The 25,076-nt window shown below is 33.5% G+C and overlaps 23 non-coding genes across 23 annotated transcripts; all 23 read left to right on the forward strand.

Moving 5' to 3' along the window:
• Nucleotides 1–137: 137 nt before the first annotated feature.
• On the forward strand, nt 138–211 carry TRNAI-AAU (transfer RNA isoleucine (anticodon AAU)). Its single transcript has one exon. It is a non-coding gene; the product is annotated as a tRNA-Ile (tRNA).
• A 782-nt stretch (nt 212–993) lies between these two features.
• Nucleotides 994–1,067, forward strand: TRNAI-AAU (transfer RNA isoleucine (anticodon AAU)). The gene has a single exon. It is a non-coding gene; the product is annotated as a tRNA-Ile (tRNA).
• Nucleotides 1,068–3,043: 1,976 nt separating this feature from the next.
• On the forward strand, nt 3,044–3,117 carry TRNAI-AAU (transfer RNA isoleucine (anticodon AAU)). The gene has a single exon. It is a non-coding gene; the product is annotated as a tRNA-Ile (tRNA).
• Nucleotides 3,118–4,231: 1,114 nt separating this feature from the next.
• Nucleotides 4,232–4,305, forward strand: TRNAI-AAU (transfer RNA isoleucine (anticodon AAU)). The gene has a single exon. It is a non-coding gene; the product is annotated as a tRNA-Ile (tRNA).
• Nucleotides 4,306–6,016: 1,711 nt separating this feature from the next.
• On the forward strand, nt 6,017–6,090 carry TRNAI-AAU (transfer RNA isoleucine (anticodon AAU)). Its single transcript has one exon. It is a non-coding gene; the product is annotated as a tRNA-Ile (tRNA).
• A 782-nt stretch (nt 6,091–6,872) lies between these two features.
• On the forward strand, nt 6,873–6,946 carry TRNAI-AAU (transfer RNA isoleucine (anticodon AAU)). Its single transcript has one exon. It is a non-coding gene; the product is annotated as a tRNA-Ile (tRNA).
• A 1,976-nt stretch (nt 6,947–8,922) lies between these two features.
• Nucleotides 8,923–8,996, forward strand: TRNAI-AAU (transfer RNA isoleucine (anticodon AAU)). Its single transcript has one exon. It is a non-coding gene; the product is annotated as a tRNA-Ile (tRNA).
• Nucleotides 8,997–10,110: 1,114 nt separating this feature from the next.
• TRNAI-AAU (transfer RNA isoleucine (anticodon AAU)) lies at nt 10,111–10,184 on the forward strand. The gene has a single exon. It is a non-coding gene; the product is annotated as a tRNA-Ile (tRNA).
• A 523-nt stretch (nt 10,185–10,707) lies between these two features.
• TRNAI-AAU (transfer RNA isoleucine (anticodon AAU)) lies at nt 10,708–10,781 on the forward strand. The gene has a single exon. It is a non-coding gene; the product is annotated as a tRNA-Ile (tRNA).
• Nucleotides 10,782–11,304: 523 nt separating this feature from the next.
• Nucleotides 11,305–11,378, forward strand: TRNAI-AAU (transfer RNA isoleucine (anticodon AAU)). Its single transcript has one exon. It is a non-coding gene; the product is annotated as a tRNA-Ile (tRNA).
• A 517-nt stretch (nt 11,379–11,895) lies between these two features.
• Nucleotides 11,896–11,969, forward strand: TRNAI-AAU (transfer RNA isoleucine (anticodon AAU)). The gene has a single exon. It is a non-coding gene; the product is annotated as a tRNA-Ile (tRNA).
• A 782-nt stretch (nt 11,970–12,751) lies between these two features.
• Nucleotides 12,752–12,825, forward strand: TRNAI-AAU (transfer RNA isoleucine (anticodon AAU)). The gene has a single exon. It is a non-coding gene; the product is annotated as a tRNA-Ile (tRNA).
• Nucleotides 12,826–13,607: 782 nt separating this feature from the next.
• On the forward strand, nt 13,608–13,681 carry TRNAI-AAU (transfer RNA isoleucine (anticodon AAU)). The gene has a single exon. It is a non-coding gene; the product is annotated as a tRNA-Ile (tRNA).
• A 523-nt stretch (nt 13,682–14,204) lies between these two features.
• Nucleotides 14,205–14,278, forward strand: TRNAI-AAU (transfer RNA isoleucine (anticodon AAU)). Its single transcript has one exon. It is a non-coding gene; the product is annotated as a tRNA-Ile (tRNA).
• A 523-nt stretch (nt 14,279–14,801) lies between these two features.
• On the forward strand, nt 14,802–14,875 carry TRNAI-AAU (transfer RNA isoleucine (anticodon AAU)). Its single transcript has one exon. It is a non-coding gene; the product is annotated as a tRNA-Ile (tRNA).
• A 2,832-nt stretch (nt 14,876–17,707) lies between these two features.
• Nucleotides 17,708–17,781, forward strand: TRNAI-AAU (transfer RNA isoleucine (anticodon AAU)). The gene has a single exon. It is a non-coding gene; the product is annotated as a tRNA-Ile (tRNA).
• A 1,114-nt stretch (nt 17,782–18,895) lies between these two features.
• On the forward strand, nt 18,896–18,969 carry TRNAI-AAU (transfer RNA isoleucine (anticodon AAU)). Its single transcript has one exon. It is a non-coding gene; the product is annotated as a tRNA-Ile (tRNA).
• A 1,711-nt stretch (nt 18,970–20,680) lies between these two features.
• TRNAI-AAU (transfer RNA isoleucine (anticodon AAU)) lies at nt 20,681–20,754 on the forward strand. Its single transcript has one exon. It is a non-coding gene; the product is annotated as a tRNA-Ile (tRNA).
• A 782-nt stretch (nt 20,755–21,536) lies between these two features.
• Nucleotides 21,537–21,610, forward strand: TRNAI-AAU (transfer RNA isoleucine (anticodon AAU)). The gene has a single exon. It is a non-coding gene; the product is annotated as a tRNA-Ile (tRNA).
• A 523-nt stretch (nt 21,611–22,133) lies between these two features.
• TRNAI-AAU (transfer RNA isoleucine (anticodon AAU)) lies at nt 22,134–22,207 on the forward strand. The gene has a single exon. It is a non-coding gene; the product is annotated as a tRNA-Ile (tRNA).
• A 1,379-nt stretch (nt 22,208–23,586) lies between these two features.
• On the forward strand, nt 23,587–23,660 carry TRNAI-AAU (transfer RNA isoleucine (anticodon AAU)). Its single transcript has one exon. It is a non-coding gene; the product is annotated as a tRNA-Ile (tRNA).
• Nucleotides 23,661–24,183: 523 nt separating this feature from the next.
• TRNAI-AAU (transfer RNA isoleucine (anticodon AAU)) lies at nt 24,184–24,257 on the forward strand. The gene has a single exon. It is a non-coding gene; the product is annotated as a tRNA-Ile (tRNA).
• A 517-nt stretch (nt 24,258–24,774) lies between these two features.
• On the forward strand, nt 24,775–24,848 carry TRNAI-AAU (transfer RNA isoleucine (anticodon AAU)). Its single transcript has one exon. It is a non-coding gene; the product is annotated as a tRNA-Ile (tRNA).
• The last annotated feature ends 228 nt before the right edge of the window (nt 24,849–25,076 follow it).

Raw genomic sequence — 25,076 nt, forward strand, 5'->3', positions numbered from 1 at the left:
GATATTTGTTTCTTCATGTCGATAATATATAAATATACCTTATGGGTAAACAGCTGAAAATAAGCTTTCAAACTATCTGGGGTTCACTGACATTCGCAATTCTTCATATGCTTGTCCCCCAGCCCAGCACAAACAGCGGCCTGTTAGCTCAGTTGGTTAGAGCGTGGTGCTAATAACGCCAAGGTCACAGGTTCGATCCCTGTACAGGCCAAGTTTCTGTGTTAAATAAAAGATGCTTTTTCTTCTGTCTCTTTGTTATCTGTATATCTCTTTGGAGCAAGAGCTGCTAGAATCATTAGTTGAATCAATTTGATATAGATGTGGAATTATATATTAATGTTAAAGTGCCTTGAACACCCATTAATGGTTCAAAGTTCTAACACTAAGTAATTAATCTCCCATTTATTACAAGTAATTTAGGAAAGTCTAGTTTTGATTTTTTGATAATGCTTAAAGACACCATGAATGTAAACAGCTGAATATAAGATTTCCATCTATCTCTGGTTAACAATCAGTAGCACTTCATCATCTGTTATTTCTTCACTAGTATGCTATAAAAATAGTAAGCCTATTATCTGATTCTGTTAGAACATGAAGTTAAAAATGCCAAGAACATACTTTCTACCACTCTCCAAGCAAACACTTAACGCTGCTTTAATGTTGAAATAAATGCATTTTCTTCTGTATCTTGTTTAAATCTATATTTCCTTTGAGCAGAAGCTGATAGAATGAGTAGATGAATTAATTTAATATAGATGATGAACTGTTATTTATTACTAAACCACATGGAAAATACATTAATGGTTCTAAGTTTTAACACTAAGAATGAAAATCTCATTTGTATTGATTTTTTTGTGATATTTGTTTCTTCATGTCGATAATATATAAATATACCTTATGGGTAAACAGCTGAAAATAAGCTTTCAAACTATCTGGGGTTCACTGACATTAGCAGTTCTTCATATGCTTGTCCCCCAGCCCAGCACGAACAGCGGCCTGTTAGCTCAGTTGGTTAGAGCGTGGTGCTAATAACGCCAAGGTCACAGGTTCGATCCCTGTACAGGCCAAGTTTCTGTGTTAAATAAAAGATGCTTTTTCTTGTGTCTCTTTGTTAACTGTATATCTCTTTGGAGCAAGAGCTGCTAGAATCATTAGTTGAATCAATTTGATATAGATGTGGAATTATATATTAATGTTAAAGTGCCTTGAACATCCATTAATGGTTGTAAGTTCTAACACTAAGTAACTAAATCTCTCATTTATTACAAGCATTTTCTTCTGTCTGATGTTTATCTCTATATTTCCTTTGAGCAGGAGCTGATAGAATGAGTAGATGAATTAATTTAATATAGATGATGAACTGTTATTTATTGCTAAACCACATAGAACATACATTAATGGTTCTAAGTTTTAACACTAAGAATGAAAATCTCATTTGTATTGATTTTTTTGTGATATTTGTTTCTTCATGTCGATAATATATAAATATACCTTATGGGTAAACAGCTGAAAATAAGCTTTCAAACTATCTGGGGTTCACTGACATTAGCAATTCTTCATATGCTTGTCCCCCAGCCCAGCACAAACAGCGGCCTGTTAGCTCAGTTGGTTAGAGCGTGGTGCTAATAACGCCAAGCTCACAGGTTCGATCCCTGTACAGGCCAAGTTTCTGTGTTAAAAAAAAGATGCTTTTTCTTGTGTCTCTTTGTTAACTGTATATCTCTTTGGAGCAAGAGCTGCTAGAATCATTAGTTGAATCAATTTGATATAGATGTGGAATTATATATTAATGTTAAAGTGCCTTGAACATCCATTAATGGTTGTAAGTTCTAACACTAAGTAACTAAATCTCTCATTTATTACAAGCATTTTCTTCTTTCTGATGTTTAGCTCTATATTTCCTTTGAGCAGGAGCTGATAGAATGAGTAGATGAATTAATTTAATATAGATGATGAACTGTTATTTATTGCTAAACCACATAGAACATACATTAATGGTTCTAAGTTTTAACACTAAGAATGAAAATCTCATTTGTATTGATTTTTTTGTGATATTTGTTTCTTCATGTCGATAATATATAAATATACCTTATGGGTAAACAGCTGAAAATAAGCTTTCAAACTATCTGGGGTTCACTGACATTAGCAATTCTTCATATGCTTGTCCCCCAGCCCAGCACGAACGGCGGCCTGTTAGCACAGTTGGTTAGAGCGTGGTGCTAATAACGCCAAGGTCACTGGTTCGATCCCTGTACATGCCAAGTTTCTGTGTTAAATAAAAGATGCTTTTTCTTCTGTCTCTTTGTTATCTGTATATCTCTTTGGAGCAAGAGCTGCTAGAATCATTAGTTGAATCAATTTGATATAGATGTGGAATTATATATTAATGTTAAAGTGCCTTGAACATCCATTAATGGTTCAAAGTTCTAACACTAAGTAATTAATCTCCCATTTATTACAAGTAATTTAGGAAAGTCTAGTTTTGATTTTTTGATAATGCTTAAAGACACCATGAATGTAAACAGCTGAATATAAGATTTCCATCTATCTCGGGTTAACAATCAGTAGCACTTCATCATCTGTTATTTCTTCAGTAGTATGCTATAAATATAGTAAGCCTATTATCTGATTCTGTTAGAACATGAAGTTAAAAATGCCAAGAACATACTTTCTACCACTCTCCAAGCAAACACTTAACGCTGCTTTAATGTTGAAATAGATGCATTTTCTTCTGTATCTTGTTTAAATCTATATTTCCTTTGAGCAGAAGCTGATAGAATGAGTAGATGAATTAATTTAATATAGATTATGAACTGTTATTTATTGCTAAACCACATGGAAAATACATTAATGGTTCTAAGTTTTAACACTAAGATTGAAAATCTCATTTGTATTGATTTTTTTGTGATATTTGTTTCTTCATGTCGATAATATATAAATATACCTTATGGGTAAACAGCTGAAAATAAGCTTTCAAACTATCTGGGGTTCACTGACATTAGCAATTCTTCATATGCTTGTCCCCCAGCCCAGCACGAGCGGCGGCCTGTTAGCTCAGTTGGTTAGAGCGTGGTGCTAATAACGCCAAGGTCACAGGTTCGATCCCTGTACAGGCCAAGTTTCTGTGTTAAATAAAAGATGCTTTTTCTTCTGTCTCTTTGTTATCTGTATATCTCTTTGGAGCAAGAGCTGCTAGAATCATTAGTTGAATCAATTTGATATAGATGTGGAATTATATATTAATGTTAAAGTGCCTTGAACATCCATTAATGGTTGTAAGTTCTAACACTAAGTAACTAAATCTCTCATTTATTACAAGCATTTTCTTCTGTCTGATGTTTATCTCTATATTTCCTTTGAGCAGGAGCTGATAGAATGAGTAGATGAATTAATTTAATATAGATGATGAACTGTTATTTATTGCTAAACCACATAGAACATACATTAATGGTTCTAAGTTTTAACACTAAGAATGAAAATCTCATTTGTATTGATTTTTTTGTGATATTTGTTTCTTCATGTCGATAATATATAAATATACCTTATGGGTAAACAGCTGAAAATAAGCTTTCAATCTATCTGGGGTTCACTGACATTAGCAGTTCTGCATATGCTTGTCCCCCAGCCCAGCACGAACGGCGGCCTGTTAGCTCAGTTGGTTAGAGCGTGGTGCTAATAACGCCAAGGTCACAGGTTCCATCCCTGTACAGGCCAAGTTTCTGTGTTAAAAAAAAGATGCTTTTTCTTGTGTCTCTTTGTTAACTGTATATCTCTTTGGAGCAAGAGCTGCTAGTAGTTGAATCAATTTGATATAGATGTGGAATTATATATTAATGTTAAAGTGCCTTGAACATCCATTAATGGTTGTAAGTTCTAACACTAAGTAACTAAATCTCTCATTTATTACAAGCATTTTCTTCTGTCTGATGTTTATCTCTATATTTCCTTTGAGCAGGAGCTGATAGAATGAGTAGATGAATTAATTTAATATAGATGATGAACTGTTATTTATTGCTAAACCACATAGAACATACATTAATGGTTCTAAGTTTTAACACTAAGAATGAAAATCTCATTTGTATTGATTTTTTTGTGATATTTGTTTCTTCATGTCGATAATATATAAATATACCTTATGGGTAAACAGCTGAAAATAAGCTTTCAAACTATCTGGGGTTCACTGACATTAGCAATTCTTCATATGCTTGTCCCCCAGCCCAGCACAAACAGCGGCCTGTTAGCTCAGTTGGTTAGAGCGTGGTGCTAATAACGCCAAGGTCACAGGTTCGATCCCTGTACAGGCCAAGTTTCTGTGTTAAAAAATAGATGCTTTTTCTTGTGTCTCTTTGTTAACTGTATATCTCTTTGGAGCAAGAGCTGCTAGAATCATTAGTTGAATCAATTTGATATAGATGTGGAATTATATATTAATGTTAAAGTGCCTTGAACATCCATTAATGGTTGTAAGTTCTAACACTAAGTAACTAAATCTCTCATTTATTACAAGCATTTTCTTCTGTCTGATGTTTAGCTCTATATTTCCTTTGAGCAGGAGCTGATAGAATGAGTAGATGAATTAATTTAATATAGATGATGAACTGTTATTTATTGCTAAACCACATAGAACATACATTAATGGTTCTAAGTTTTAACACTAAGAATGAAAATCTCATTTGTATTGATTTTTTTGTGATATTTGTTTCTTCATGTCGATAATATATAAATATACCTTATGGGTAAACAGCTGAAAATAAGCTTTCAAACTATCTGCGGTTCACTGACATTAGCAATTCTTCATATGCTTGTCCCCCAGCCCAGCACGAACAACGGCCTGTTAGCACAGTTGGTTAGAGCGTGGTGCTAATAACGCCAAGGTCACAGGTTCGATCCCTGTACAGGCCAAGTTTCTGTGTTAAATAAAAGATGCTTTTTCTTCTGTCTCTTTGTTATCTGTATATCTCTTTGGAGCAAGAGCTGCTAGAATCATTAGTTGAATCAATTTGATATAGATGTGGAATTATATATTAATGTTAAAGTGCCTTGAACATCCATTAATGGTTGTAAGTTCTAACACTAAGTAACTAAATCTCTCATTTATTACAAGCATTTTCTTCTGTCTGATGTTTATCTCTATATTTCCTTTGAGCAGGAGCTGATAGAATGAGTAGATGAATTAATTTAATATAGATGATGAACTGTTATTTATTGCTAAACCACATAGAACATACATTAATGGTTCTAAGTTTTAACACTAAGAATGAAAATCTCATTTGTATTGATTTTTTTGTGATATTTGTTTCTTCATGTCGATAATATATAAATATACTTTATGGGTAAACAGCTGAAAATAAGCTTTCAAACTATCTGGGGTTCACTGACATTAGCAGTTCTGCATATGCTTGTCCCCCAGCACAGAACGAACGGCAGCCTGTTAGCTCAGTTGGTTAGAGCGTGGTGCTAATAACGCCAAGGTCACAGGTTCGATCCCTGTACAGGCCAAGTTTCTGTGTTAAAAAAAAGATGCTTTTTCTTGTGTCTCTTTGTTAACTGTATATCTCTTTGGAGCAAGAGCTGCTAGTAGTTGAATCAATTTGATATAGATGTGGAATTATATATTAATGTTAAAGTGCCTTGAACATCCATTAATGGTTGAAAGTTCTAACACTAAGTAACTAAATCTCTCATTTATTACAAGCATTTTCTTCTGTCTGATGTTTATCTCTATATTTCCTTTGAGCAGGAGCTGATAGAATGAGTAGATGAATTAATTTAATATAGATGATGAACTGTTATTTATTGCTAAACCACATGGAAAATACATTAATGGTTCTAAGTTTTAACACTAAGATTGAAAATCTCATTTGTATTGATTTTTTTGTGATATTTGTTTCTTCATGTCGATAATATATAAATATACCTTATGGGTAAACAGCTGAAAATAAGCTTTCAAACTATCTGGGGTTCACTGACATTCGCAATTCTTCATATGCTTGTCCCCCAGCCCAGCACAAACAGCGGCCTGTTAGCTCAGTTGGTTAGAGCGTGGTGCTAATAACGCCAAGGTCACAGGTTCGATCCCTGTACAGGCCAAGTTTCTGTGTTAAATAAAAGATGCTTTTTCTTCTGTCTCTTTGTTATCTGTATATCTCTTTGGAGCAAGAGCTGCTAGAATCATTAGTTGAATCAATTTGATATAGATGTGGAATTATATATTAATGTTAAAGTGCCTTGAACACCCATTAATGGTTCAAAGTTCTAACACTAAGTAATTAATCTCCCATTTATTACAAGTAATTTAGGAAAGTCTAGTTTTGATTTTTTGATAATGCTTAAAGACACCATGAATGTAAACAGCTGAATATAAGATTTCCATCTATCTCTGGTTAACAATCAGTAGCACTTCATCATCTGTTATTTCTTCACTAGTATGCTATAAAAATAGTAAGCCTATTATCTGATTCTGTTAGAACATGAAGTTAAAAATGCCAAGAACATACTTTCTACCACTCTCCAAGCAAACACTTAACGCTGCTTTAATGTTGAAATAAATGCATTTTCTTCTGTATCTTGTTTAAATCTATATTTCCTTTGAGCAGAAGCTGATAGAATGAGTAGATGAATTAATTTAATATAGATGATGAACTGTTATTTATTACTAAACCACATGGAAAATACATTAATGGTTCTAAGTTTTAACACTAAGAATGAAAATCTCATTTGTATTGATTTTTTTGTGATATTTGTTTCTTCATGTCGATAATATATAAATATACCTTATGGGTAAACAGCTGAAAATAAGCTTTCAAACTATCTGGGGTTCACTGACATTAGCAGTTCTTCATATGCTTGTCCCCCAGCCCAGCACGAACAGCGGCCTGTTAGCTCAGTTGGTTAGAGCGTGGTGCTAATAACGCCAAGGTCACAGGTTCGATCCCTGTACAGGCCAAGTTTCTGTGTTAAATAAAAGATGCTTTTTCTTGTGTCTCTTTGTTAACTGTATATCTCTTTGGAGCAAGAGCTGCTAGAATCATTAGTTGAATCAATTTGATATAGATGTGGAATTATATATTAATGTTAAAGTGCCTTGAACATCCATTAATGGTTGTAAGTTCTAACACTAAGTAACTAAATCTCTCATTTATTACAAGCATTTTCTTCTGTCTGATGTTTATCTCTATATTTCCTTTGAGCAGGAGCTGATAGAATGAGTAGATGAATTAATTTAATATAGATGATGAACTGTTATTTATTGCTAAACCACATAGAACATACATTAATGGTTCTAAGTTTTAACACTAAGAATGAAAATCTCATTTGTATTGATTTTTTTGTGATATTTGTTTCTTCATGTCGATAATATATAAATATACCTTATGGGTAAACAGCTGAAAATAAGCTTTCAAACTATCTGGGGTTCACTGACATTAGCAATTCTTCATATGCTTGTCCCCCAGCCCAGCACAAACAGCGGCCTGTTAGCTCAGTTGGTTAGAGCGTGGTGCTAATAACACCAAGCTCACAGGTTCGATCCCTGTACAGGCCAAGTTTCTGTGTTAAAAAAAAGATGCTTTTTCTTGTGTCTCTTTGTTAACTGTATATCTCTTTGGAGCAAGAGCTGCTAGAATCATTAGTTGAATCAATTTGATATAGATGTGGAATTATATATTAATGTTAAAGTGCCTTGAACATCCATTAATGGTTGTAAGTTCTAACACTAAGTAACTAAATCTCTCATTTATTACAAGCATTTTCTTCTTTCTGATGTTTAGCTCTATATTTCCTTTGAGCAGGAGCTGATAGAATGAGTAGATGAATTAATTTAATATAGATGATGAACTGTTATTTATTGCTAAACCACATAGAACATACATTAATGGTTCTAAGTTTTAACACTAAGAATGAAAATCTCATTTGTATTGATTTTTTTGTGATATTTGTTTCTTCATGTCGATAATATATAAATATACCTTATGGGTAAACAGCTGAAAATAAGCTTTCAAACTATCTGGGGTTCACTGACATTAGCAATTCTTCATATGCTTGTCCCCCAGCCCAGCACAAACGGCGGCCTGTTAGCACAGTTGGTTAGAGCGTGGTGCTAATAACGCCAAGGTCACTGGTTCGATCCCTGTACATGCCAAGTTTCTGTGTTAAATAAAAGATGCTTTTTCTTCTGTCTCTTTGTTATCTGTATATCTCTTTGGAGCAAGAGCTGCTAGAATCATTAGTTGAATCAATTTGATATAGATGTGGAATTATATATTAATGTTAAAGTGCCTTGAACATCCATTAATGGTTCAAAGTTCTAACACTAAGTAATTAATCTCCCATTTATTACAAGTAATTTAGGAAAGTCTAGTTTTGATTTTTTGATAATGCTTAAAGACACCATGAATGTAAACAGCTGAATATAAGATTTCCATCTATCTCGGGTTAACAATCAGTAGCACTTCATCATCTGTTATTTCTTCAGTAGTATGCTATAAATATAGTAAGCCTATTATCTGATTCTGTTAGAACATGAAGTTAAAAATGCCAAGAACATACTTTCTACCACTCTCCAAGCAAACACTTAACGCTGCTTTAATGTTGAAATAGATGCATTTTCTTCTGTATCTTGTTTAAATCTATATTTCCTTTGAGCAGAAGCTGATAGAATGAGTAGATGAATTAATTTAATATAGATTATGAACTGTTATTTATTGCTAAACCACATGGAAAATACATTAATGGTTCTAAGTTTTAACACTAAGATTGAAAATCTCATTTGTATTGATTTTTTTGTGATATTTGTTTCTTCATGTCGATAATATATAAATATACCTTATGGGTAAACAGCTGAAAATAAGCTTTCAAACTATCTGGGGTTCACTGACATTAGCAATTCTTCATATGCTTGTCCCCCAGCCCAGCACGAGCGGCGGCCTGTTAGCTCAGTTGGTTAGAGCGTGGTGCTAATAACGCCAAGGTCACAGGTTCGATCCCTGTACAGGCCAAGTTTCTGTGTTAAATAAAAGATGCTTTTTCTTCTGTCTCTTTGTTATCTGTATATCTCTTTGGAGCAAGAGCTGCTAGAATCATTAGTTGAATCAATTTGATATAGATGTGGAATTATATATTAATGTTAAACTGCCTTGAACATCCATTAATGGTTGTAAGTTCTAACACTAAGTAACTAAATCTCTCATTTATTACAAGCATTTTCTTCTGTCTGATGTTTATCTCTATATTTCCTTTGAGCAGGAGCTGATAGAATGAGTAGATGAATTAATTTAATATAGATGATGAACTGTTATTTATTGCTAAACCACATAGAACATACATTAATGGTTCTAAGTTTTAACACTAAGAATGAAAATCTCATTTGTATTGATTTTTTTGTGATATTTGTTTCTTCATGTCGATAATATATAAATATACCTTATGGGTAAACAGCTGAAAATAAGCTTTCAATCTATCTGGGGTTCACTGACATTAGCAGTTCTGCATATGCTTGTCCCCCAGCCCAGCACGAACGGCGGCCTGTTAGCTCAGTTGGTTAGAGCGTGGTGCTAATAACGCCAAGGTCACAGGTTCCATCCCTGTACAGGCCAAGTTTCTGTGTTAAAAAAAAGATGCTTTTTCTTGTGTCTCTTTGTTAACTGTATATCTCTTTGGAGCAAGAGCTGCTAGTAGTTGAATCAATTTGATATAGATGTGGAATTATATATTAATGTTAAAGTGCCTTGAACATCCATTAATGGTTGTAAGTTCTAACACTAAGTAACTAAATCTCTCATTTATTACAAGCATTTTCTTCTGTCTGATGTTTATCTCTATATTTCCTTTGAGCAGGAGCTGATAGAATGAGTAGATGAATTAATTTAATATAGATGATGAACTGTTATTTATTGCTAAACCACATAGAACATACATTAATGGTTCTAAGTTTTAACACTAAGAATGAAAATCTCATTTGTATTGATTTTTTTGTGATATTTGTTTCTTCATGTCGATAATATATACATATACCTTATGGGTAAACAGCTGAAAATAAGCTTTCAAACTATCTGGGGTTCACTGACATTGGCAATTCTTCATATGCTTGTCCCCCAGCCCAGCACGAACAGCGGCCTGTTAGCTCAGTTGGTTAGAGCGTGGTGCTAATAACGCCAAGGTCACAGGTTCGATCCCTGTACAGGCCAAGTTTCTGGGTTAAAAAAAAGATGCTTTTTCTTGTGTCTCTTTGATAACTGTATATCTCTTTGGAGCAAGAGCTGCTAGAATCATTAGTTGAATCAATTTGATATAGATGTGGAATTATATATTAATGTTAAAGTGCCTTGAACATCCATTAATGGTTGTAAGTTCTAACACTAAGTAACTAAATCTCTCATTTATTACAAGCATTTTCTTCTGTCTGATGTTTATCTCTATATTTCCTTTGAGCAGGAGCTGATAGAATGAGTAGATGAATTAATTTAATATAGATGATGAACTGTTATTTATTGCTAAACCACATAGAACATACATTAATGGTTCTAAGTTTTAACACTAAGAATGAAAATCTCATTTGTATTGATTTTTTTGTGATATTTGTTTCTTCATGTCGATAATATATAAATATACCTTATGGGTAAACAGCTGAAAATAAGCTTTCAAACTATCTGGGGTTCACTGACATTGGCAATTCTTCATATGCTTGTCCCCCAGCCCAGCACAAACAGCGGCCTGTTAGCTCAGTTGGTTAGAGCGTGGTGCTAATAACGCCAAGGTCACAGGTTCGATCCCTGTACAGGCCAAGTTTCTGTGTTAAAAAAAAGATGCTTTTTCTTCTGTCTCTTTGTTATCTGTATATCTCTTTGGAGCAAGAGCTGCTAGAATCATTAGTTGAATCAATTTGATATAGATGTGGAATTATATATTAATGTTAAAGTGCCTTGAACATCCATTAATGGTTGTAAGTTCTAACACTAAGTAACTAAATCTCTCATTTATTCCAAGCATTTTCTTCTGTCTGATGTTTATCTCTATATTTCCTTTGAGCAGGAGCTGATAGAATAAGTAGATGAATTAATTTAATATAGATGATGAACTGTTATTTATTGCTAAACCACATAGAACATACATTAATGGTTCTAAGTTTTAACACTAAGAATGAAAATCTCATTTGTATTGATTTTTTTGTGATATTTGTTTCTTCATGTCGATAATATATAAATATACCTTATGGGTAAACAGCTGAAAATAAGCTTTCAAACTATCTGGGGTTCACTGACATTAGCAGTTCTGCATATGCTTGTCCCCCAGCACAGCACGAACGGCGGCCTGTTAGCTCAGTTGGTTAGAGCGTGGTGCTAATAACGCCAAGGTCACAGGTTCGATCCCTGTACAGGCCAAGTCTCTGTGTTAAAAAAAAGATGCTTTTTCTTGTGTCTCTTTGTTAACTGTATATCTCTTTGGAGCAAGAGCTGCTAGTAGTTGAATCAATTTGATATAGATGTGGAATTATATATTAATGTTAAAGTGCCTTGAACATCCATTAATGGTTGTAAGTTCTAACACTAAGTAACTAAATCTCTCATTTATTACAAGCATGTTCTTCTGTCTGATGTTTATCTCTATATTTCCTTTGAGCAGGAGCTGATAGAATGAGTAGATGAATTAATTTAATATAGATGATGAACTGTTATTTATTGCTAAACCACATGGAAAATACATTAATGGTTCTAAGTTTTAACACTAAGATTGAAAATCTCATTTGTATTGATTTTTTTGTGATATTTGTTTCTTCATGTCGATAATATATAAATATACCTTATGGGTAAACAGCTGAAAATAAGCTTTCAAACTATCTGGGGTTCACTGACATTAGCAATTCTTCATATGCTTGTCCCCCAGCCCAGCACGAACGGCGGCCTGTTAGCTCAGTTGGTTAGAGCGTGGTGCTAATAACGCCAAGGTCACAGGTTCGATCCCTGTACAGGCCAAGTTTCTGTGTTCAATAAAAGATGCTTTTTCTTGTGTCTCTTTGTTATCTGTATATCTCTTTGGAGCAAGAGCTGCTAGAATGATTAGTTGAATCAATGTGATATAGATGTGGAATTATATATTAATGTTAAAGTGCCTTGAACATCCATTAATGGTTCAAAGTTCTAACACTAAGTAATTAATCTCCCATTTATTACAAGTAATTTAGGAAAGTCTAGTTTTGATTTTTTGATAATGCTTAAAGACACCATGAATGTAAACAGCTGAATATAAGATTTCCATCTATCTCTGGTTAACAATCAGTAGCACTTCATCATCTGTTATTTCTTCACTAGTATGCTATAAAAATAGTAAGCCTATTATCTGATTCTGTTAGAACATGAAGTTAAAAATGCCAAGAACATACTTTCTACCACTCTCCAAGCAAACACTTAACGCTGCTTTAATGTTGAAATAGATGCATTTTCTTCTGTATCTTGTTTAAATCTATATTTCCTTTGAGCAGAAGCTGATAGAATGAGTAGATGAATTAATTTAATATAGATTATGAACTGTTATTTATTGCTAAACCACATGGAAAATACATTAATGGTTCTAAGTTTTAACACTAAGATTGAAAATCTCATTTGTATTGATTTTTTTGTGATATTTGTTTCTTCATGTCGATAATATATAAATATACCTTATGGGTAAAGAGCTGAAAATAAGCTTTCAAACTATCTGGGGTTCACTGACATTAGCAATTCTTCATATGCTTGTCCCCCAGCCCAGCACGAACGGCGGCCTGTTAGCTCAGTTGGTTAGAGCGTGGTGCTAATAACGCCAAGGTCACAGGTTCGATCCCTGTACAGGCCAAGTTTCTGTGTTCAATAAAAGATGCTTTTTCTTGTGTCTCTTTGTTATCTGTATATCTCTTTGGAGCAAGAGCTGCTAGAATGATTAGTTGAATCAATGTGATATAGATGTGGAATTATATATTAATGTTAAAGTGCCTTGAACATCCATTAATGGTTCAAAGTTCTAACACTAAGTAATTCATCTCCCATTTATTACAAGTAATTTAGGAAAGTCTAGTTTTGATTTTTTGATAATGCTTAAAGACACCATGAATGTAAACAGCTGAATATAAGATTTCCATCTATCTCTGGTTAACAATCAGTAGCACTTCATCATCTGTTATTTCTTCACTAGTATGCTATAAAAATAGTAAGCCTATTATCTGATTCTGTTAGAACATGAAGTTAAAAATGCCAAGAACATACTTTCTACCACTCTCCAAGCAAACACTTAACGCTGCTTTAATGTTGAAATAAATGCATTTTCTTCTGTATCTTGTTTAAATCTATATTTCCTTTGAGCAGAAGCTGATAGAATGAGTAGATTAATTAATTTAATATAGATGATGAACTGTTATTTATTACTAAACCACATGGAAAATACATTAATGGTTCTAAGTTTTAACACTAAGAATGAAAATCTCATTTGTATTGATTTTTTTGTGGTATTTGTTTCTTCATGTCGATAATATGTAAATATACCTTATGGGTAAACAGCTGAAAATAAGCTTTCAAACTATCTGGGGTTCACTGACATTACCACTTCTTCATATGCTTGTCCCCCAGCCCAGCACGAACAGCGGCCTGTTAGCTCAGTTGGTTAGAGCGTGGTGCTAATAACGCCAAGGTCACAGGTTCGATCCCTGTACAGGCCAAGTTTCTGTGTTAAATAAAAGATGCTTTTTCTTCTGTCTCTTTGTTATCTGTATATCTCTTTGGAGCAAGAGCTGCTAGAATCATTAGTTGAATCAATTTGATATAGATGTGGAATTATATATTAATGTTAAAGTGCCTTGAACATCCATTAATGGTTGTAAGTTCTAACACTAAGTAACTAAATCTCTCATTTATTACAAGCATTTTCTTCTGTCTGATGTTTATCTCTATATTTCCTTTGAGCAGAAGCTGATAGAATGAGTAGATGAATTAATTTAATATAGATGATAAACTGTTATTTATTGCTAAACCACATAGAAAATACATTAATGGTTCTAAGTTTTAACACTAAGAATGAAAATCTCATTTGTATTGATTTTTTTGTGATATTTGTTTCTTCATGTCGATAATATATACATATACCTTATGGGTAAACAGCTGAAAATAAGCTTTCAAACTATCTGGGGTTCACTGACATTGGCCATTCTTCATATGCTTGTCCCCCAGCCCAGCACGAACAGCGGCCTGTTAGCTCAGTTGGTTAGAGCGTGGTGCTAATAACGCCAAGGTCACAGGTTCGATCCCTGTACAGGCCAAGTTTCTGTGTTAAAAAAAAGATGCTTTTTCTTGTGTCTCTTTGATAACTGTATATCTCTTTGGAGCAAGAGCTGCTAGAATCATTAGTTGAATCAATTTGATATAGATGTGGAATTATATATTAATGTTAAAGTGCCTTGAACATCCATTAATGGTTGTAAGTTCTAACACTAAGTAACTAAATCTCTCATTTATTACAAGCATTTTCTTCTGTCTGATGTTTATCTCTATATTTCCTTTGAGCAGGAGCTGATAGAATGAGTAGATGAATTAATTTAATATAGATGATGAACTGTTATTTATTGCTAAACCACATAGAACATACATTAATGGTTCTAAGTTTTAACACTAAGAATGAAAATCTCATTTGTATTGATTTTTTTGTGATATTTGTTTCTTCATGTCGATAATATATAAATATACCTTATGGGTAAACAGCTGAAAATAAGCTTTCAAACTATCTGGGGTTCACTGACATTGGCAATTCTTCATATGCTTGTCCCCCAGCCCAGCACAAACAGCGGCCTGTTAGCTCAGTTGGTTAGAGCGTGGTGCTAATAACGCCAAGGTCACAGGTTCGATCCCTGTACAGGCCAAGTTTCTGTGTTAAAAAAAAGATGCTTTTTCTTGTGTCTCTTTGTTAACTGTATATCTCTTTGGAGCAAGAGCTGCTAGAATGATTAGTTGAATCAATTTGATATAGATGTGGAATTATATATCAATGTTAAAGTGCCTTGAACATCCATTAATGGTTCAAAGTTCTAACACTAAGTAATTAATCTCCCATTTATTACAAGTAATTTAGGAAAGTCTAGTTTTGATTTTTTGATAATGCTTAAAGACACCATGAATGTAAACAGCTGAATATAAGATTTCCATCTATCTCGGGTTAACAATCAGTAGCACTTCATCATCTGTTATTTCTTCAGTAGTATGCTATAAATATAGTAAGCCTATTATCTGATTCTGTTAGAACATGAAGTTAAAAATGCCAAGAACATACTTTCTACCACTCTCCAAGCAAACACTTAACGCTGCTTTAATGTTGAAATAAATGCATTTTCTTCTGTATCTTGTTTAAATCTATATTTCCTTTGAGCAGAAGCTGATAGAATGAGTAGATGAATTAATTTAATATAGATGATGAACTGTTATTTATTGCTAAACCACATGGAAAATACATTAATGGTTCTAAGTTTTAACACTAAGAATGAAAATCTCATTTGTATTGATTTTTTTGTGATATTTGTTTCTTCATGTCGATAATATATAAATATACCTTATGGGTAAACAGCTGAAAATAAGCTTTCAAACTATCTGGGGTTCACTGACATTAGCAGTTCTTCATATGCTTGTCCCCCAGCCCAGCACGAACAGCGGCCTGTTAGCTCAGTTGGTTAGAGCGTGGTGCTAATAACGCCAAGGTCACAGGTTCCATCCCTGTACAGGCCAAGTTTCTGTGTTAAATAAAAGATGCTTTTTCTTGTGTCTCTTTGTTAACTGTATATCTCTTTGGAGCAAGAGCTGCTAGAATCATTAGTTGAATCAATTTGATATAGATGTGGAATTATATATTAATGTTAAAGTGCCTTGAACATCCATTAATGGTTGTAATTTCTAACACTAAGTAACTAAATCTCTCATTTATTACAAGCATTTTCTTCTGTCTGATGTTTATCTCTATATTTCCTTTGAGCAGGAGCTGATAGAATGAGTAGATGAATTAATTTAATATAGATGATGAACTGTTATTTATTGCTAAACCACATAGAACATACATTAATGGTTCTAAGTTTTAACACTAAGAATGAAAATCTCATTTGTATTGATTTTTTTGTGATATTTGTTTCTTCATGTCGATAATATATAAATATACCTTATGGGTAAACAGCTGAAAATAAGCTTTCAAACTATGTGGGGTTCACTGACATTAGCAATTCTTCATATGCTTGTCCCCCAGCCCAGCACAAACAGCGGCCTGTTAGCTCAGTTGGTTAGAGCGTGGTGCTAATAACGCCAAGCTCACAGGTTCGATCCCTGTACAGGCCAAGTTTCTGTGTTAAAAAAAAGATGCTTTTTCTTGTGTCTCTTTGTTAACTGTATATCTCTTTGGAGCAAGAGCTGCTAGAATCATTAGTTGAATCAATTTGATATAGATGTGGAATTATATATTAATGTTAAAGTGCCTTGAACATCCATTAATGGTTGTAAGTTCTAACACTAAGTAACTAAATCTCTCATTTATTACAAGCATTTTCTTCTTTCTGATGTTTAGCTCTATATTTCCTTTGAGCAGGAGCTGATAGAATGAGTAGATGAATTAATTTAATATAGATGATGAACTGTTATTTATTGCTAAACCACATAGAACATACATTAATGGTTCTAAGTTTTAACACTAAGAATGAAAATCTCATTTGTATTGATTTTTTTGTGATATTTGTTTCTTCATGTCGATAATATATAAATATACCTTATGGGTAAACAGCTGAAAATAAGCTTTCAAACTATCTGGGGTTCACTGACATTAGCAATTCTTCATATGCTTGTCCCCCAGCCCAGCACGAACGGCGGCCTGTTAGCACAGTTGGTTAGAGCGTGGTGCTAATAACGCCAAGGTCACTGGTTCGATCCCTGTACATGCCAAGTTTCTGTGTTAAATAAAAGATGCTTTTTCTTCTGTCTCTTTGTTATCTGTATATCTCTTTGGAGCAAGAGCTGCTAGAATCATTAGTTGAATCAATTTGATATAGATGTGGAATTATATATTAATGTTAAAGTGCCTTGAACATCCATTAATGGTTCAAAGTTCTAACACTAAGTAATTAATCTCCCATTTATTACAAGTAATTTAGGAAAGTCTAGTTTTGATTTTTTGATAATGCTTAAAGACACCATGAATGTAAACAGCTGAATATAAGATTTCCATCTATCTCGGGTTAACAATCAGTAGCACTTCATCATCTGTTATTTCTTCAGTAGTATGCTATAAATATAGTAAGCCTATTATCTGATTCTGTTAGAACATGAAGTTAAAAATGCCAAGAACATACTTTCTACCACTCTCCAAGCAAACACTTAACGCTGCTTTAATGTTGAAATAGATGCATTTTCTTCTGTATCTTGTTTAAATCTATATTTCCTTTGAGCAGAAGCTGATAGAATGAGTAGATGAATTAATTTAATATAGATTATGAACTGTTATTTATTGCTAAACCACATGGAAAATACATTAATGGTTCTAAGTTTTAACACTAAGATTGAAAATCTCATTTGTATTGATTTTTTTGTGATATTTGTTTCTTCATGTCGATAATATATAAATATACCTTATGGGTAAACAGCTGAAAATAAGCTTTCAAACTATCTGGGGTTCACTGACATTAGCAATTCTTCATATGCTTGTCCCCCAGCCCAGCACGAGCGGCGGCCTGTTAGCTCAGTTGGTTAGAGCGTGGTGCTAATAACGCCAAGGTCACAGGTTCGATCCCTGTACAGGCCAAGTTTCTGTGTTAAATAAAAGATGCTTTTTCTTCTGTCTCTTTGTTATCTGTATATCTCTTTGGAGCAAGAGCTGCTAGAATCATTAGTTGAATCAATTTGATATAGATGTGGAATTATATATTAATGTTAAAGTGCCTTGAACATCCATTAATGGTTGTAAGTTCTAACACTAAGTAACTAAATCTCTCATTTATTACAAGCATTTTCTTCTGTCTGATGTTTATCTCTATATTTCCTTTGAGCAGGAGCTGATAGAATGAGTAGATGAATTAATTTAATATAGATGATGAACTGTTATTTATTGCTAAACCACATAGAACATACATTAATGGTTCTAAGTTTTAACACTAAGAATGAAAATCTCATTTGTATTGATTTTTTTGTGATATTTGTTTCTTCATGTCGATAATATATAAATATACCTTATGGGTAAACAGCTGAAAATAAGCTTTCAATCTATCTGGGGTTCACTGACATTAGCAGTTCTGCATATGCTTGTCCCCCAGCCCAGCACGAACGGCGGCCTGTTAGCTCAGTTGGTTAGAGCGTGGTGCTAATAACGCCAAGGTCACAGGTTCCATCCCTGTACAGGCCAAGTTTCTGTGTTAAAAAAAAGATGCTTTTTCTTGTGTCTCTTTGTTAACTGTATATCTCTTTGGAGCAAGAGCTGCTAGTAGTTGAATCAATTTGATATAGATGTGGAATTATATATTAATGTTAAAGTGCCTTGAACATCCATTAATGGTTGTAAGTTCTAACACTAAGTAACTAAATCTCTCATTTATTACAAGCATTTTCTTCTGTCTGATGTTTATCTCTATATTTCCTTTGAGCAGGAGCTGATAGAATGAGTAGATGAATTAATTTAATATAGATGATGAACTGTTATTTATTGCTAAACCACATAGAACATACATTAATGGTTCTAAGTTTTAACACTAAGAATGAAAATCTCATTTGTATTGATTTTTTTGTGATATTTGTTTCTTCATGTCGATAATATATAAATATACCTTATGGGTAAACAGCTGAAAATAAGCTTTCAAACTATCTGGGGTTCACTGACATTAGCAATTCTTCATATGCTTGTCCCCCAGCCCAGCACAAACAGCGGCCTGTTAGCTCAGTTGGTTAGAGCGTGGTGCTAATAACGCCAAGGTCACAGGTTCGATCCCTGTACAGGCCAAGTTTCTGTGTTAAAAAATAGATGCTTTTTCTTGTGTCTCTTTGTTAACTGTATATCTCTTTGGAGCAAGAGCTGCTAGAATCATTAGTTGAATCAATTTGATATAGATGTGGAATTATATTTTAATGTTAAAGTGCCTTGAACATCCATTAATGGTTGTAAGTTCTAACACTAAGTAACTAAATCTCTCATTTATTACAAGCATTTTCTTCTGTCTGATGTTTAGCTCTAAATTTCCTTTGAGCAGGAGCTGATAGAATGAGTAGATGAATTAATTTAATATAGATGATGAACTGTTATTTATTGCTAAACCACATAGAACATACATTAATGGTTCTAAGTTTTAACACTAAGAATGAAAATCTCATTTGTATTGATTTTTTTGTGATATTTGTTTCTTCATGTCGATAATATATAAATATACCTTATGGGTAAACAGCTGAAAATAAGCTTTCAAACTATCTGCGGTTCACTGACATTAGCAATTCTTCATATGCTTGTCCCCCAGCCCAGCACGAACAACGGCCTGTTAGCACAGTTGGTTAGAGCGTGGTGCTAATAACGCCAAGGTCACAGGTTCGATCCCTGTACAGGCCAAGTTTCTGTGTTAAATAAAAGATGCTTTTTCTTCTGTCTCTTTGTTATCTGTATATCTCTTTGGAGCAAGAGCTGCTAGAATCATTAGTTGAATCAATTTGATATAGATGTGGAATTATATATTAATGTTAAAGTGCCTTGAACATCCATTAATGGTTGTAAGTTCTAACACTAAGTAACTAAATCTCTCATTTATTACAAGCATTTTCTTCTGTCTGATGTTTATCTCTATATTTCCTTTGAGCAGGAGCTGATAGAATGAGTAGATGAATTAATTTAATATAGATGATGAACTGTTATTTATTGCTAAACCACATAGAACATACATTAATGGTTCTAAGTTTTAACACTAAGAATGAAAATCTCATTTGTATTGATTTTTTTGTGATATTTGTTTCTTCATGTCGATAATATATAAATATACTTTATGGGTAAACAGCTGAAAATAAGCTTTCAAACTATCTGGGGTTCACTGACATTAGCAGTTCTGCATATGCTTGTCCCCCAGCACAGAACGAACGGCAGCCTGTTAGCTCAGTTGGTTAGAGCGTGGTGCTAATAACGCCAAGGTCACAGGTTCGATCCCTGTACAGGCCAAGTTTCTGTGTTAAAAAAAAGATGCTTTTTCTTGTGTCTCTTTGTTAACTGTATATCTCTTTGGAGCAAGAGCTGCTAGTAGTTGAATCAATTTGATATAGATGTGGAATTATATATTAATGTTAAAGTGCCTTGAACATCCATTAATGGTTGAAAGTTCTAACACTAAGTAACTAAATCTCTCATTTATTACAAGCATTTTCTTCTGTCTGATGTTTATCTCTATATTTCCTTTGAGCAGGAGCTGATAGAATGAGTAGATGAATTAATTTAATATAGATGATGAACTGTTATTTATTGCTAAACCACATGGAAAATACATTAATGGTTCTAAGTTTTAACACTAAGATTGAAAATCTCATTTGTATTGATTTTTTTGTGATATTTGTTTCTTCATGTCGATAATATATAAATATACCTTATGGGTAAACAGCTGAAAATAAGCTTTCAAACTATCTGGGGTTCACTGACATTCGCAATTCTTCATATGCTTGTCCCCCAGCCCAGCACAAACAGCGGCCTGTTAGCTCAGTTGGTTAGAGCGTGGTGCTAATAACGCCAAGGTCACAGGTTCGATCCCTGTACAGGCCAAGTTTCTGTGTTAAATAAAAGATGCTTTTTCTTCTGTCTCTTTGTTATCTGTATATCTCTTTGGAGCAAGAGCTGCTAGAATCATTAGTTGAATCAATTTGATATAGATGTGGAATTATATATTAATGTTAAAGTGCCTTGAACACCCATTAATGGTTCAAAGTTCTAACACTAAGTAATTAATCTCCCATTTATTACAAGTAATTTAGGAAAGTCTAGTTTTGATTTTTTGATAATGCTTAAAGACACCATGAATGTAAACAGCTGAATATAAGATTTCCATCTATCTCGGGTTAACAATCAGTAGCACTTCATCATCTGTTATTTCTTCAGTAGTATGCTATAAATATAGTAAGCCTATTATCTGATTCTGTTAGAACATGAAGTTAAAAATGCCAAGAACATACTTTCTACCACTCTCCAAGCAAACACTTAACGCTGCTTTAATGTTGAAATAGATGCATTTTCTTCTGTATCTTGTTTAAATCTATATTTCCTTTGAGCAGAAGCTGATAGAATGAGTAGATGAATTAATTTAATATAGATTATGAACTGTTATTTATTGCTAAACCACATGGAAAATACATTAATGGTTCTAAGTTTTAACACTAAGATTGAAAATCTCATTTGTATTGATTTTTTTGTGATATTTGTTTCTTCATGTCGATAATATATAAATATACCTTATGGGTAAACAGCTGAAAATAAGCTTTCAAACTATCTGAGGTTCACTGACATTAGCAATTCTTCATATGCTTGTCCCCCAGCCCAGCACGAGCGGCGGCCTGTTAGCTCAGTTGGTTAGAGCGTGGTGCTAATAACGCCAAGGTCACAGGTTCGATCCCTGTACAGGCCAAGTTTCTGTGTTAAATAAAAGATGCTTTTTCTTCTGTCTCTTTGTTATCTGTATATCTCTTTGGAGCAAGAGCTGCTAGAATCATTAGTTGAATCAATTTGATATAGATGTGGAATTATATATTAATGTTAAAGTGCCTTGAACATCCATTAATGGTTGTAAGTTCTAACACTAAGTAACTAAATCTCTCATTTATTACAAGCATTTTCTTCTGTCTGATGTTTATCTCTATATTTCCTTTGAGCAGGAGCTGATAGAATGAGTAGATGAATTAATTTAATATAGATGATGAACTGTTATTTATTGCTAAACCACATAGAACATACATTAATGGTTCTAAGTTTTAACACTAAGAATGAAAATCTCATTTGTATTGATTTTTTTGTGATATTTGTTTCTTCATGTCGATAATATATAAATATACCTTATGGGTAAACAGCTGAAAATAAGCTTTCAAACTATCTGGGGTTCACTGACATTAGCAATTCTTCATATGCTTGTCCCCCAGCCCAGCACGAACGGCGGCCTGTTAGCTCAGTTGGTTAGAGCGTGGTGCTAATAACGCCAAGGTCACAGGTTCGATCCCTGTACAGGCCAAGTTTCTGTGTTAAAAAAAAGATGCTTTTTCTTGTGTCTCTTTGTTAACTGTATATCTCTTTGGAGCAAGAGCTGCTAGAATCATTAGTTGAATCAATTTGATATAGATGTGGAATTATATATTAATGTTAAAGTGCCTTGAACATCCATTAATGGTTGTAAGTTCTAACACTAAGTAACTAAATCTCTCATTTATTACAAGCATTTTCTTCTGTCTGATGTTTATCTCTATATTTCCTTTGAGCAGGAGCTGATAGAATGAGTAGATGAATTAATTTAATATAGATGATGAACTGTTATTTATTGCTAAACCACATAGAACATACATTAATGGTTCTAAGTTTTAACACTAAGAATGAAAATCTCATTTGTATTGATTTTTTTGTGATATTTGTTTCTTCATGTCGATAATATATAAATATACCTTATGGGTAAACAGCTGAAAATAAGCTTTCAAACTATCTGCGGTTCACTGACATTCGCAATTCTTCATATGCTTGTCCCCCAGCCCAGCACGAACAACGGCCTGTTAGCACAGTTGGTTAGAGCGTGGTGCTAATAACGCCAAGGTCACAGGTTCGATCCCTGTACAGGCCAAGTTTCTGTGTTAAATTAAAGATGCTTTTTCTTCTGTCTCTTTGTTATCTGTATATCTCTTTGGAGCAAGAGCTGCTAGAATCATTAGTTGAATCAATTTGATATAGATGTGGAATTATATATTAATGTTAAAGTGCCTTGAACATCCATTAATGGTTCAAAGTTCTAACACTAAGTAATTAATCTCCCATTTATTACAAGTAATTTAGGAAAGTCTAGTTTTGATTTTTTGATAATGCTTAAAGACACCATGAATGTAAACAGCTGAATATAAGATTTCCATCTATCTCGGGTTAACAATCAGTAGCACTTCATCATCTGTTATTTCTTCAGTAGTATGCTATAAATATAGTAAGCCTATTATCTGATTCTGTTAGAACATGAAGTTAAAAATGCCAAGAACATACTTTCTACCACTCTCCAAGCAAACACTTAACGCTGCTTTAATGTTGAAATAGATGCATTTTCTTCTGTATCTTGTTTAAATCTATATTTCCTTTGAGCAGAAGCTGATAGAATGAGAAGATGAATTAATTTAATATAGATTATGAACTGTTATTTATTGCTAAACCACATGGAAAATACATTAATGGTTCTAAGTTTTAACACTAAGATTGAAAATCTCATTTGTATTGATTTTTTTGTGATATTTGTTTCTTCATGTCGATAATATATAAATATACCTTATGGGTAAACAGCTGAAAATAAGCTTTCAAACTATCTGGGGTTCACTGACATTAGCAATTCTTCATATGCTTGTTCCCCAGCCCAGCACGAGCGGCGGCCTGTTAGCTCAGTTGGTTAGAGCGTGGTGCTAATAACGCCAAGGTCACAGGTTCGATCCCTGTACAGGCCAAGTTTCTGTGTTAAATAAAAGATGCTTTTTCTTCTGTCTCTTTGTTATCTGTATATCTCTTTGGAGCAAGAGCTGCTAGAATCATTAGTTGAATCAATTTGATATAGATGTGGAATTATATATTAATGTTAAAGTGCCTTGAACATCCATTAATGGTTGTAAGTTCTAACACTAAGTAACTAAATCTCTCATTTATTACAAGCATTTTCTTCTGTCTGATGTTTATCTCTATATTTCCTTTGAGCAGGAGCTGATAGAATGAGTAGATGAATTAATTTAATATAGATGATGAACTGTTATTTATTGCTAAACCACATAGAACATACATTAATGGTTCTAAGTTTTAACACTAAGAATGAAAATCTCATTTGTATTGATTTTTTTGTGATATTTGTTTCTTCATGTCGATAATATATAAATATACCTTATGGGTAAACAGCTGAAAATAAGCTTTCAATCTATCTGGGGTTCACTGACATTAGCAGTTCTGCATATGCTTGTCCCCCAGCACAGCACGAACGGCGGCCTGTTAGCTCAGTTGGTTAGAGCGTGGTGCTAATAACGCCAAGGTCACAGGTTCGATCCCTGTACAGGCCAAGTTTCTGTGTTAAAAAAAAGATGCTTTTTCTTGTGTCTCTTTGTTAACTGTATATCTCTTTGGAGCAAGAGCTGCTAGTAGTTGAATCAATTTGATATAGATGTGGAATTATATATTAATGTTAAAGTGCCTTGAACATCCATTAATGGTTGTAAGTTCTAACACTAAGTAACTAAATCTCTCATTTATTACAAGCATTTTCTTCTGTCTGATGTTTATCTCTATATTTCCTTTGAGCAGGAGCTGATAGAATGAGTAGATGAATTAATTTAATATAGATGATGAACTGTTATTTATTGCTAAACCACATGGAAAATACATTAATGGTTCTAAGTTTTAACACTAAGATTGAAAATCTCATTTGTATTGATTTTTTTGTGATATTTGTTTCTTCATGTCGATAATATATAAATATACCTTATGGGTAAAGAGCTGAAAATAAGCTTTCAAACTATCTGGGGTTCACTGACATTAGCAATTCTTCATATGCTTGTCCCCCAGCCCAGCACGAACGGCGGCCTGTTAGCTCAGTTGGTTAGAGCGTGGTGCTAATAACGCCAAGGTCACAGGTTCGATCCCTGTACAGGCCAAGTTTCTGTGTTCAATAAAAGATGCTTTTTCTTGTGTCTCTTTGTTATCTGTATATCTCTTTGGAGCAAGAGCTGCTAGAATGATTAGTTGAATCAATGTGATATAGATGTGGAATTATATATTAATGTTAAAGTGCCTTGAACATCCATTAATGGTTCAAAGTTCTAACACTAAGTAATTCATCTCCCATTTATTACAAGTAATTTAGGAAAGTCTAGTTTTGATTT

Source organism: Triturus cristatus, unplaced genomic scaffold (assembly GCF_964204655.1).
Source record: "Triturus cristatus unplaced genomic scaffold, aTriCri1.1 SCAFFOLD_638, whole genome shotgun sequence".
Lineage (NCBI taxonomy): Eukaryota > Metazoa > Chordata > Amphibia > Caudata > Salamandridae > Triturus > Triturus cristatus.